The sequence below is a fragment of the Corapipo altera genome, unplaced genomic scaffold (assembly GCF_003945725.1).
Source record: "Corapipo altera isolate COAL_440 unplaced genomic scaffold, ASM394572v1 60, whole genome shotgun sequence".
In the NCBI taxonomy this organism is placed as follows: domain Eukaryota; kingdom Metazoa; phylum Chordata; class Aves; order Passeriformes; family Pipridae; genus Corapipo; species Corapipo altera.
In genome coordinates this window covers 5497551-5511460 of record NW_020884912.1, presented here as the reverse complement: position 1 = coordinate 5511460, position 13910 = coordinate 5497551, and the positions used below count along the sequence as shown (strand labels likewise).

Below are 13910 nucleotides of genomic sequence, written 5' to 3'. Positions count from 1 at the left end.
CTTAAATAAGATGGGCCAATGCATAATATAGCGATCTTGACCTATTTTTGGCAAAAAAACCAGCATGGTGTTTGGTAATTAATGATGATTTGCTTTTTCTTGAAGAGATACAAAGGATAAATGGGACTTTTTTTTTTTCTTAATACCTCATCTCTAGTGTTTAAGGAAATTTGTGAGTTACTTCTGGACTGTTTTCATTGATCTTTGAACCCAATTAAATGTAAAGGTGCAAAATCAAAGACTATGACTACCTCTGCAGAATGGGGAAGTAGGATCTGCTTCCTAGCAGGCACTGGAATATCTTAAGTCTCTGCTCAACATAGGAACAACTGAGCAAACCAGGTAGAAGAGAAGTGATTTTGTGTCCATGGGCATGACAAACAGGAGAAAGAAACCTATTCCCACCGAATCACTGAAATCCTAGTCTGCATTTTGTATCAGGTTTTGAAGGGCATGTGTGTGGTTCTCAGAAGTTATAGAATCATAAGATGCTTTGAGTTGGAAGACACTTTAAGGATCATCTAGTTCCAACCCCCCCGCCATTGACAGGGATACTTTTCACTAGACGAGGTTGCTCAGAGCTCTGTCCAGCCTGTCCTTGAACAAATCTAGGAATTACCCAGAACTTCTCTGGGCAACCTGTTCCAAAAAAGCATAATAATATTAAGCATTCTCTTGCCATTCTATTACCCAACACATACATATGCATGCACACTGACTTATAGGAGTGTAGTGTGGACAGAAGCTACATTGCCGTAGCCTCTCTGGAAGCATGGATGTGATTATACTAAAGTGCCAGTTGGATTTGGTCTGAGGGGTGATCTCTAAGTAGATGATGGATAAAGAGTAAAATAAAGCAGGGAGGGAAATACAGGGAATGGAAAGAGCACTGTTTCTTCATCCTCATATTGTGCCCGTTAAAGCTCTACTTTTTAAGGAACAATCTCTTTGCTATTCCTGGACCTTCAAAATCATGCAATTATGTGTGACAACATTACACCTGAAATGATGCAGGACAAAATGTCCTCTAAGCATCCTCAATTTTTACTGTATCCTAGGTTGGGGCAGTACTGAGATGCTGCCTTGAGTCTCACTGAAATTTGCTGTGACTTGACTGTGGATAGTAGCGTATGGAGTTCCTTTGTTAATTATGGACCTGAAAGCACTCCTTTGTCCAGTGCCAACTACCAGGTGCTACTTAAATTTTCCCCTTAGGTCCATTTTCATTGCAGGACAAAATGTCACCTATCCTTTCTTGCTCTGGGACTGACTGCTACCTTACTTCCTTAACTGAGTGCTGGTCTTCCTTGTTTGTTGACAAGGTTCCTGTTTCCTAATGTCTAGTTTCTTCTTTCACTTTAGGAAGTGTATATGCAGAGGGTAGTATCACAACTTTGTGATGATGGAAAGAAATTTTGGATAGGCCAAACTGAGGGCAGAACTGTATGGAATCACAGACTTATTTTTGCTTTCTATTTGAAGACTTGGACATAGAGGGTCTTTTTCAGGCTTGTGATAACTGGTATTTAGTGAATATCTACTTTCATGCAACAAAATAATCCCTACAGTCATATTTATCGAATATTTCTGGTTTTTTATACTTTCACTGAACTGATTTGCATGTGAAATTCATATAAGAGCACAGATGATCAAGTCAAAGGTTTTACCTCAAACTGTCCTTGAGGCAGAGGATATTACTTTGAGTAGCGTGGTCTGAAGGACAAAACCCCTGAGTTGTGGCATCAACTGGAGAAGGTTTTACAGTGAAAGGTCAGAAAAGCACACCATAAAAAGGTGAAGTCAGAGGGGAGAACGGGACATTGAAAGGTCTGATTTTTCAGCTGTTGGATTTACAAGCAGGCAGAGCAAATGAGGAAAACCTCATGGAGCAAGAAAAAGAACTCAGTGTCCTTTGCTGCAACCTGTGTTTTGGCACTCTTCTTTCTCTTCATTACCAGAAGAATAATTCCATGAAATGCAGGTTTTCTGCTGAATTCCTTTAGGGTATGGATCTAAGTACATCTGATTAGGACTAAACACTGCCTCCTATATCCTGCTTCTTTTGAAGAGATACTCTTCCTCTCCACCTGATTCAAGTATCTGATATATGATGAACATGCAGCTGGAGTTACTGCCTATTCGCTTCCCATTGTAAGCAACCCAAGGAAAGGTTACAGCTTTTTACCTGTATGGTGATTTTTCCATCCTCCAGGTGGCTACAGCAGTGATGTTGGTGCAGGTCTTCCCTTGAGCCACAATCTCTCAACTCAAATATAAATATATTTAATCCCCCTAGTGCAGTCATAAAAGAACCTTTGCATGAACTGTTTTGAATTCATAACCATGTGAGATACGTGGAGTTGTCTTCCAAAATCAATAAAATTTATAAGTTATTTTCAAGTTATATATGTGTAGATATGCATCTAGTCCTTGTTGTGCTCTTCCAGGGCTACATTGAACTGCTCAACATAAGTGTGCTCAGGAAAGATTTAAAGACTAATGCTGTTTCCGAAGCAGAGCTGCCAAGGTTTTACTACTCCTGTGGAAAAATGTTGCTAAAGGTGATGTTTTGTCAATGGGAGAAGATACTGCAATGCTATTTCTGGGAAGATGTAAAATCTATCTATTTTATAATCATACTTTTTCCCATCTTAGCAGTCTCTAATCTTAGCATCATGTTTGTTTGGAGTTTTTTGGTGTTTGAGTTTTGGGGATGGGTGGGTGGGTTTGGTTTTTTGGAGGGGGTTTGTTTTTTTTTTCAATCCCTTTTTTACAGCTAGATGATGAGTTTTATTTTTTAAAGATCCCTCACAAACTATTCACCATCACTCCAGGGATAAATAGGATAGCATATGCAGTCTGGTGTAGGTGTAGAGGTAACTATATTGAGTAGGAAATGGAAAGTGGAAATAGGATGCTTCATGTTTCCCTGTCTTTTGCAGTAGCCTTTTGTAGTCAGGATATCAGCAGAGGTACCAAGACAAATAGTGAAGAATAGTGGAAGGGGAGAGAAATCAAGGGGAAAATAAAATGGTAGAAAGAAATTTTGTGGGAGTGAGAGTTTGCTTTCTGTTGCTGCTGTTGCGTTTTGTGTGGGTGGATTGGTGAATCACAAAGCAGGTGTAGGGAGTTGTGGGAGAAAAAGGCAAGAGTGAGTGAAAGGATGGAAAGAAAGCCAGTCCTTTCTGAATACAGGGGCCACAGTTCACAGGTTGGTAAGATTAAGCCAGTGAAGAATTTTTACAACAAGGAGATTGATTTTGATCTGAATCCCATCATGATGTGAATTCCAGTGGAATTGTATAACTTACCAAATCCAAGTATTCAAAGGTCACTAATTTTCTCTGCCTGTTCTCTCCCAGTTCTATTAAGACATCTTGAAATTGGTCTAAATGTCACAAGACTTTCAAAAATGATCCACGGTGATTTTATTTCCTTTTTTAAAAACTTTATTCTTTCTTTTCGTCCAGATTTATCAATTTTAAGCTTTCTCTGAGACCTTGCAGAGCACCAAAACCAAAATATTTACACTGGTGTAGTCTAAGGTGTCTTAATTCTGTCTGACAGATTCAGGCTCAAATATTACACTGATGACTTTTTAAATATGTCTTGTCACAAATTATTTGCCAAAAGTATTACTTTTTTTTTCTCTCTTCAATTTATATAAATTTTTTTATCCTCCTCAATAAAGGCAAGTATTTTTTTTTCAAATATATTGAGAGAATTGTCTACAGCATGAATTTGTTCATGGACTACTTTTAATAGTTACCCTCTGCAGATTGAGAGTGAGACTCTGGAAGTGTGCAGAGGCTTGACAGGTCCTAAGCTACGTAAATAATGTGGACCTATGCTTGGTTTATTTCTTCTTTTACAATCTTAGTGCAGGCAGCATACTGACAAAATGTAGACCCTCTCACAAGCTGTCCAGGCAGTGAATCTTTTTAGAAATGCTACTGGCATGTGGTTATAGAGTTCTGTAGTAGCACATCTGGGGAGATTCAAATGAAAAGCAATTCTTTTTTCAAGAATTGCAACACCTTTTTCAGCAAATGGGTGTCTGACCAGTGCATCAGGCTCTCTGCAGATATAACCAGCACATCAAAGTAAACTTGCTGCTTTTAATTGTCTCTGACCAGTAGACAGTAGCAATAACAAATCACAGTGAGGATAAAACCTTTGTGTGTGTCACACTACACCACATCTGTTGTCCCTAGTTTCCCATTTTGACCCGTATTTTGATAGCTTCCCAAAGTCTGTGCATGAAATCCTGGCTGAAGTTGCATTTCTTTAGGGCAAGATGTGTGCATCTTTCACTGTTCCTGCAGTGACTACAGGAATGACTGTGTGAATTCCAAAAGTCCGTTTGGCACAGGTGCAAAACTTTTGATTGTGAAAAGAAGTTAAAACACTTGCTCTGTTCAAAAAGAGCTAGGAAAAAAAAAGATTAAATTTTCTATGGTAACTCAAAAATTAAGTACCTTTCTCTTGGTCTATTTTGATTTCACTTTAAAATAAAGCCTTAGAGCCCAAGCTGTAAGTCTCCTACTTTGGCAGTAGCTCTATTTCTCAAGTACAGACCGCTTGCCAGTCTTGCTAAGTAAAGAGGATTTGGGAACCCAGAAGTCCTGGATCATCTGTGCCTGTTGTGAGATATCATAGAGCTTTGGGTTCTACTCTAGTGCCAAGAATGGGGACAGAAATACACTGATGTACAGGGCAGACAGCAAAATTACTCTGACTGAGTTAATTTGGGGGGGCTAGAAGCCAACCTCTGCCTTGGATTTTGCACCTTGCTTCCCAGTAGGGCTGGTGAGATGGCATTGCCTCTGGTACTTTCTTGTACTCTGTAAGCAGAGACTCCTACCTTGTGCTGAGCCTTCTCAGGCCCGCAGAGCTGCTAATATTAACCAACTCCATGGCAGCAAGCCTGCAAGCTCTGAAGTCCCTGACTATGGCTGTGATTTGACTGTAAAAATGGTTGCCATAAGGTGTTGCTGAGGCCAGGGGATTTAGGCGGATTAAACGAGGGATTGAATGCTTTTGTATAAATAACCAGAATATCCAGAATTATAGCTGTTAATACTAACAAACATGTTAAGTGGATATACTAACCTCAAGCTTTAGGGTTTAACTTCTAGTGATCTCAGCAAAATAACCCCCAAATAACAACCTTCTAAAGCACAGTATATCCCAAATCTTACCTCTAGTAGGTTTTCTTATTTCTTTTTCCAAAACATTTGGTACATGGCTCAGGCAAAAGACAGGATGTTAGAATAGACGGGTCACAAGTAATATTCTGTGTGTCACTGTTTCTGTCTCCAGTGGCTTCCTCTTCTCTTACTCACTGTGAAGATTAAGTGATTTTGGTACATTTATTTATTTACAAAGCATTATCCAGCATTACTAAGGAGAGATGCATGTGAGTAAGGTGTACATTGGCATGAGCTCCTCTTGTTAGTTGGACAGCAATAGCAGATTGCTGGCTGTACTTGTTGTTCCAATAATTGGGCATCTTCACAGAAATATGTCAAAGGGTGGCAAGGAAAAGAAAAATCTCACCTTTCATTAGGTTTGCTTCTGTGGGCTGAAGTGATGACTCAACTTTCAGGAATGAAAAACACCTATAGTACCACACCTCCCTGGCAAAGCCAGGTGCAGGAGCAGTCCAGAGGCTAATTCTTGAGGGAAACCCTGGAAAGGCACTTGTTCTCCATGCCTGAATAACATCTAGTGTTGTTACCTCAGGCATTTTTCTGTCCTGCCCTGTTAGTAAAAGAGCATCATACAGAGCTGTTGCTTTGCTTGGAATAGCCTTGCAGCACATAAAATAAAGGTCAGTAGCTGTTACCTAAAGAGCTCAACAAGAGAATGTACAGAATTTGAAACTCAGTGGGCTTTAGTCCGTGGTTCTCAGTTCTTATTTCTTTGGTGCAACTGAAAAATTTGTCATCCCTTTCCCAGTTTATAGATAGGAAACTGAATGTACACAGGGAAAGGAAATGCTGGAGACCGCTGAGTAGTTTAGAAGTGGACCTGGTAGGAGGGCTGTGCCTGTTATGCCTGCTGCCCTTAAAAGAAAAAAAAAAAACTGTTCTTCAGGATTTCATACAGGTACATGAGCTCCCAGTTCTATTTCTTCGTGTCTTGTTTGTTTCTGATGATCTTCTTATAAGCTAGGGTTCATTATGGAAGTACTAAAATATCACAAAAACATAGGATTACCAGACAGATTTTGTGCTTTTAATCAGTTAAACTTCTAGTTCTTTAAGAGATGGTTCTACTAGCTCTTGAACTGTGGACATGGGCCAAGTGTCCTCAAACTAGGTAGAAAAGGACTCGTAAAAGGCAGAATTAATGAGATTCTGTAATTTGAGCAAGGCTCATTGACTTGCCAGATCCCACATAACCAACAATTTAAGCAGCATGAATTACAGAGGCATTATCAGTGCAGGTTGCAACTTTATTCTGCCTGGTATAAGTTGTTCCATTTCTCCATGTTTCATTTAATGAAGGATGCTTTGAGGTTAGAAAGTGTTCTGAAAAGTCATAAGCAAGTGAAATTCTGCGATTCCTGCTAAAATGCAGAATTCAGAAAAAGATTTTTTCCGTAAAGGCAGAAGACAGACATATTTTTTCTTCCTCCTCTGTTCTCGTGAATAAGAAAGCAAGGATAAGCAATGTATATGCAAGAGTTCTACCTGCCTGCAAGATCAGGGAGATGACTTACACTGCAGCTTGTTCTGCTACACCACAACTGCAAATGTCAAGCTCCTTTCTTTGTCTCTTGTCCACTGAGATTTGTGGCTAGGTGTTCATGACAGTCACATAGTTAGGCAGCATTCAGATAAAAAACTTCAAAGCAAAATCTTCTCCTCATTGTAATTCCTTAATCTATTCCTGCTCATAGCAAAGGCTTGGGGAACTTTAGCAAGGTTTTTATTTTTCTTTATTATTATTTTGCTACAGTGTGTGCTACTATACATTAAAGTATATCTTCAATGCCAAAAGGGACAGCCATTGAGATCTAAGTATATTTCCTTTAAAGTGGTTCTTTGTAAGCATACCTACTTACGCAGAGAGAACAGATAAAGATGACAGGAATGAGAAGGGAATCCAGACTTCCCTCCTTTTACAGGTCAGGAATTTTAAACCCTGTGGGACAGAACACAAATGCACTCTCTGGTGTAGCTAATGACTTTGTTCTGTTGCTCACAGGAAAAGCTATTTTGCCTTGATTTCAGTGGGTTTTTTTGCTAGAAGATGCTTATTCTAGTGAAAACGGCAAATAATGGAAACATTTTTCTTTTGTTCACATGCATTAATGGGCCCAGGCCTCACAGTTAACTGTATTGCTGGAAGTAAGGGGAGTATCCCACTTGCAGACTCATGCTGGAATTAGCATTTGAAAGATTGCTCCCAAGTGGGCAGTTTCTTCTGTCCAGTTGAACTACTTGTGAAGTAGGAAATCAAGAGTTGCTTTTATTTCATATGCAAACAATGCTAGGAGGATTCAAACTAGAGCGCATTTTGTGCACATTTTCTAGTTGTCAATGTAGTTGGTGGAGGGATGTTGGCCAATAAAAGGGCACAAATAGTTTCCTAATTGGTCAGTTGGACTCTAGTGCATCAGAGTCATCTTTTGTCCCTGTTGCTAATGTCCAGTGCCAATCTTACGTTCACATTCATTTCAGATTTCACAGGCTTTCTGAAAGCCTCTTTCATCCTCTGGCCCAGAAGTGTCTTTGAGAACTTTGCCAAGGGCTTGATTTGCTGGATCCAAGTCACACTGATGTGACATGTCTGTGGTTACAGATATCAAAGAGAACCCCTCCAGTGAGGTGATGCAGGCAGCTAAAAGTCAGAGTGACGGCTACTTAAACCTTTCTCTTGCATGAATTGGTCTGTCTAGTGCTGGTGTGTTTCAGTGAGACCTGACTGTCACAATTCCAGTTTCAGAACTTATTTAACTGCAAGGACTTTTCCCAGTCTTTCTTGTGCAGTAGTGACATACCCTAAGCCAAAACGCCAGCAGCTCTTTTATTATAGAAAATGCTATGAAGTCTATCGGCTAGTTTTATGCATTTACAACCACTCTTTAGAATACATAGTAAGTAATAAACTTTCCTGCTTGATTGAATACTTAAGCAGATTTGTTCTTCTGTAGTTTATGATGTTAAAATTGCTGGCCAATTTTCATGAGCCTTGCATACAGTATCAGAGCTCTCTGGATGACACATACTGTAATTCAGATAGTACACTGTACTGGTACATATGCTATGACATGTTTGACCACTATTGCTAAGTGAGACAGGAGGCTCCCTCACACATTTGTGCAGCAATAGAACTGAACCACCAGCAATAGAATTGAACTCAGAGAGCTAGACTCGTGGTAGTTGTGGTGTATTCCAATTCAAGTTATCTTCCTTAGATTGGGTTGGGACTAAGACATATGAAAACTGAATTAAGGCTTTGAAGGATTAGAAGTAATAATTATAACCAGGCAAACATTTAATCATATGCAACAAAAACAATGCCTGCGTACTTCTTTAGCTTGTGTTATGTTAAATCTTCTGGTATGGTAAGCCAGTTCAGAATAGATTTTTTTGATTAAGACTTCAAATTCAAAATTAAAGGCTTCCTTAAACCTTCTTTTTGTGATTTCTTCTGTGAAGTTTATAAAGACAAATAGAAATTTGTAATTGATTCTTCTTACATAATTAGTATGCAGATTCATCTGAGCATGAGATTCCAGGGAAACTCAGAAGTTGCTGCTGTTAAGCTTCCTCGAGAACCTACTGAAGGATATAATGTGCTTTCCCATATCCCTGTGTTACCATGATCTCTAATACAGATAGTCAAAAAGGAATAGGAGGAAGGATGTGTTTTGTTAGAAAGTCCTCAGAACTCATTGGTTGAGGTGGTGAAGAAAGCTGACAATGTAACTGTTGCGGAGACTTCTCTTCTGAGCTTCTCGGCCAAGACAGTGTTTGTTGACTGGGCTGAGGTCAAGTAGGCATGGAGAAAAAGGATAAAAACCTGTAACTTGACTGCTAGGCAGGTTTAATACATAACAGACAGTGTAGAGTGAGGGCAAATTGAGCCTGATAGGAAGTAGAGATGAATCTCAAGTGTATAGCCACAGAGACTGTAAGCTTGCCATATGAGATCCAAGAGAATTGCAGTATTCATCCATAGTGAGTACTGCTTTGGCCCAACCCTCTTGCCTTATGCTCCCAATGTTAAAGGTAGGGAATGAATAGGAAGAGTACAGCTGTCATCTTCTATTTTTTAGTATGGCTAAAGGTTGTAGAGGTGAGTACCTGGAGGCTGGACAGCTGGGGATTCAAGTTGCTGCCCTTGGGGCATGTCTCACTGTGCATGTCTGTGCCTCAGACATGATGCTTTATCTTTTTGCTTTACCTGCCTTACAGAAGTCTGCAACAGAAACATGCCACTTTACAGTGTGTCTTACATGATAGCCTGGTGAGCCTAGAGACAGGTTTGAAGCTGAAAATTTGCTATTTCTTTTGGGGCCTTTGTCATGGGTTGAGGTGGCTGGGCTTTTTGGTAACGGGGTAGGGTGGCTTCGTTTAGAAGCTGCTAGAAATTTCACCCCCAGTGAAGCCAATGATAGCTGGCTACAGGAGGGACTTCCTGCTGCTGGCAAAGGGAGAGCCAATAATTATGCCTCTGTTGATAACATATTTAAGAACAAGTTTTGTTGCGCAGAAGAATTCCAGCCGGGGAGAGCTGACTAAAGCTCCCGGGCGGCCCCGCTGCAGGATGGGGGGAGGGGGGCGGGCAACAGCAGCCTGGGCCAGGTCTCCCGGCAACTAGCCCAGAGCAGGCAGCGGCACCCCGGCTGAGCCACCCGTGCTGCTCTCGGCAGTGCCAGATGAGCTGAGCGGCAGCCCCTGCGAAGGGGAGGCTGGGGTGGCCCACCGCGGTGCAGCCGAGCCCATACTGGAGCACATGGATGCATGGAAGGAGGCCGTTACCCCCCCGTGGAAAGCCCAGGATGGAGCAGAGTCCTTCAAGAGACTTGTGGTCCATGGAGAGGAAAATCCATGCCAGAGTAGGTTATTCCTGGGTAGGACTCATGGCCCTGTGGGGGATCCACATCAGTACAGCTCACCCTAGGAAGGATTGCATCCTAGGAAGGACTATCGGGGTGCAGAGACCCCCCCTTGCACCCATGGAGAAGTGACCCTCGGGACAGTAGATATGGAAGAACTACTGCCTGAGGGATGGACTCATGTTGGAGAGGTCTGTCAAGGACTGTTACTCATGTGAGGGACCCCACGGAGCAGGGGAAGGACTCAGAGCTGTGACCCCCTCTGTAACCCGTGGTGAAGCAGACTGTCCTCCTGCAGCCCATGGAAGAGTGACCTATGGGACAGCAGATTTAGAAGACTTGTTGCCTGAGGGGTGGACTTGTTCCCCTGCACTGCTGTGAGGGGAGAAGGGAGAACACGGAAGGAAGGAGGGGTGGGTGGAAAGTGTGTTTAAGACTGTTTTATTTCTCACTCTTTAGATCTTATCCTGTTAGTAATAAATTTTAGTATTAACCCCATGCTGAGTCTGTTTTGCCTGTGTGACCTCTCCCAGCTCAGAGCGACTTTAGTGGGTGCCTAGAATCTGGCCAAGGTCAACCCACGATACTTTATACTTTAACTGATACTTTGTGTTCTGACTCTAGCTTGTATTGCCATAAACACTTTTCTTGAACATTCTTCTTTACTTCTAGGGATTGTTTTCCAGACGTGGTCCTGAAACACTGCTCTCCTAGTATTTCTTCACATCACTACCATATTTATTACATTTTTCTTCTGAGGGACATATCTAAGTAGGGCATTTACCTCTGGTGCCTTCTGTTTATAAAACAGAGAGCAAGCTTTCAGGTAGTTATACCTACCCTACATGTAGCAGGTTCTCAGAGGTCAGTAACTTACCTGATATGATGAAAGAGACTGTATAAAATGTGATGTATAATCTCTTCATCTGTCCATTGAGTTTAGACCCTATCTTTTACAGTGGCAAGTGAAAACCATTCATCCATTAGTCACGATACTGATAAATATGGGGATCTTTGCAGGGATGATGGGTTTAAATAGTAAAGCTCTGCCCTAAAATATTTGCCCTGATAATTGATTTTTCTCTGCTGTTTGAACCATATATGCAGCAGACTTTAACATTTAACTCAGGAGTTAAATGTTTTGGAGTTTGTCTACAAGCCAGACATGTAAAAACATGGAAATGTTTTACTAAGAGATTGGTAGGACATGGAGATGCTAGTGTAGAAGGTCAATGCACAAATTGGAACATTATTCATGTTGGCCACGTTTCTCGTGCTCATATTTTTCAAGTATTTTATCCACTTTTAATAATATTTTAACATCAGTATTATCTTCAAAGGTAGTTTTAAAATATAGTGCATTTGATGTTTTTAAGCCTAATTTCCCTGTGTTTAAATGATTTCTGAACAGTGTAGGGTTTTTATGAATTTATTCATCATTTGAAATTGTCTTGATCTGTAGATTGTTCTCAAGCAGCTTGTTATGACTATACAGCATAAAAAAATTGAGCTGTGTTGGTTACTTTGATTGGATTAAACTAGTTCTTGGTATAAGGATTTGGGTGCAGATACTTACAATTTCAAGTCCCAAACTTGATTTCCACCAACATTTCCTGACTTTAAGATTGTTCCTGCTTAATGACTTTGCTTGCTTAACTCCTCACAGAAGCAGCTGAAAGTATTGGCTGGTTGTTACTGCTGTAGTTATTTTGGGGATATTACACTATTTCAGTTTATCATAGTCCTATTTTTACATGAATAATTAGAGAAAGAAAAACAGAAACTATACCTGATCTAGTGTCTGTGAAGCACATTGAGAACCTTCTTCCATGAAAAGGAAAATTAAACAGCAAGTGGAAGACAGCACTGCTGTAGTGACATTGCAGCAAACGCTTGTTCATATGAGTAGGGATTTCTAGAAAAAAATAATCTTATACATAAGGTGATTAAGACAACTAAACCCAGCATTGCTTCTTTGTTGTTAAACAAAGATGTTATTCTCGCACTTGTAAGATTTAGTAAGACATTAAGCATGTGTGCATGATGTCAAGATATTGGCTCTAGCATGTGTTCTTACAGCCTTTATAGTTTGTGATGACATAATTAGGTACATTCTGTGAAAGTAACTTAAAATGTTACTGTCTGTTCCAATGAATTGAATGTATTTGGTCTGGGATATCTTGCTGGAACATTTGCACAGCCTTTTGTCTGGAGGCTCAGGGAGTTCAGAAGTGAAACCATCTTTCTTTTGTTCAGTGCAGTCACGTGTCTGCAGGTTTCCATATGTTTCCAGCGTCCAGAGATGCTGTCACCACTGAGTGCCTCATAAAACCCCAAGATCCCTGGCAAGAATCCTCCTTTGGATTTCCTGGTCTGATGAACAGCTGTACCTCATTGCAGTTTGCAGACAAACTGGTGCTCAGCCTGGAACTGAAATTGCTGTCTTAGATATTCAGAAGTACAGATCACCAAGCAGTACTGAGCTTGCTAAGCCCAAGCTCTCTTTTTGTATTTCCTGCTTGTCCTCTTTTACAAATGTCTATGCAGCCCTTATAATTAGTTTGCCCTTCTGTTTCTCTCTCCCAGTTATTAAATACTTCATACTTGGTATATTGCCATTCTTCTCAGGATCTCAAAGCACTTGGAGTCCTTAATTCACAACACCTTCTGAAACAGATACTTAGGGCATCTAAAGTATTAGAAGTAGCTCAGCTGGGGGACAATGGGCTAGCTTACCCAAGGTAAGACAAGCATGTCTGTACACAGCCAAGAACAGGATGCAAGTGTCCAGGCTCCAGCTTCTGCTATTGTATTCACTGTGTATGTAATAATATATACAATAAATGTATTGTAACTTAAACAAAATAATAAAAAAAGAAAGCATACAGTCAATGTGCTGTTGTTAAATTCCCAGTGTTTATTGTAAAGTGCCACCAGGAAAAAAAGGTAAGTTGAGTTATGGTTTGAATCCAAGCTGAGTTTGTGTAGGTATATTAAATCATGCTAAGAATTTATATAACAACAAGATACCCTGCTCCACCAAAGCTGACTCTACAAGAGCTACATTTTTGGAAAGTAGTAGTTCTAAAGACAGAGTGAACAAAACAGTAGTAATTTGCAGCTGAGGTCTTTCATCAATCTGGAATTATTCTAACTGTATCAACTCCTTGGTTGCTATAAATCAGTTCTTATTCCTGCTCTGTAGTTGTGCTCAAAACGAGCAAGACTAGTTGTAAATGTTCTTTTTTTTAAAGTTTCAGACTTGGGACTCAGCAGGATCTTGACACTGCACTATTTATAAAAGAGTAACTGTGGATAGATTTCATAATATAAGAGCTTATGTTGGGAGGGGAACCAAAGCAAGGTATGTGTGTGTATGGTGCTCCCTGGATCCCAGAAAAACGTCTGGTTTGAGCTGCTTTTTCAGGTATGTTGCCACTCTGCTGTGAATGGAGAAAAAACCCAAAATGTGCTCTAGTCTGAATTTGGCCGTGGTGTTTCTCTTTCTCAGGAACTCAGCTGGCCTTGCACGTCTTGAAAATGGAGACTTATGGGTTTTACTGGGCTCTCCAAAAAGCTGAAGGAGGTTGCATTTGTGGATTTTTAAAAGCCATGGTTGTTGTACCAAGACAACTGGGCCCCACACACAGAATTTTTCATCTTAAGTTCTGACCTAGTCTGCTCAGAGCTCTGTGGGCGAATCACTTGCTGCCTGTCTGGGTAGGGGAGGGACTCACGGTATTGAACTTGAGTCATCCAAGGTGGATGGTCACACTTGGAGTGTGGTCTCTCCCTGTGGGTAATGGTAAGAAGCAGTAAGTCAGGCTCTGACATC

General features: G+C 40.6%; 1 long non-coding RNA gene across 2 annotated transcripts; it reads left to right on the top strand.

Annotated features, from left to right (window-relative positions):
• The first annotated feature begins 4700 nt into the window (after nucleotides 1-4700).
• LOC113952284 lies at nucleotides 4701-13621 on the top strand. Of its 2 annotated transcripts, none has more exons than XR_003529492.1 (3): nucleotides 4701-4809; nucleotides 13336-13502; nucleotides 13587-13621. It is a non-coding gene; the product is annotated as an uncharacterized LOC113952284 (long non-coding RNA). The 2 variants fall into 2 exon arrangements; XR_003529493.1 differs by lacking the exon at nucleotides 4701-4809 and adding an exon at nucleotides 12337-12533.
• The last annotated feature ends 289 nt before the right edge of the window (nucleotides 13622-13910 follow it).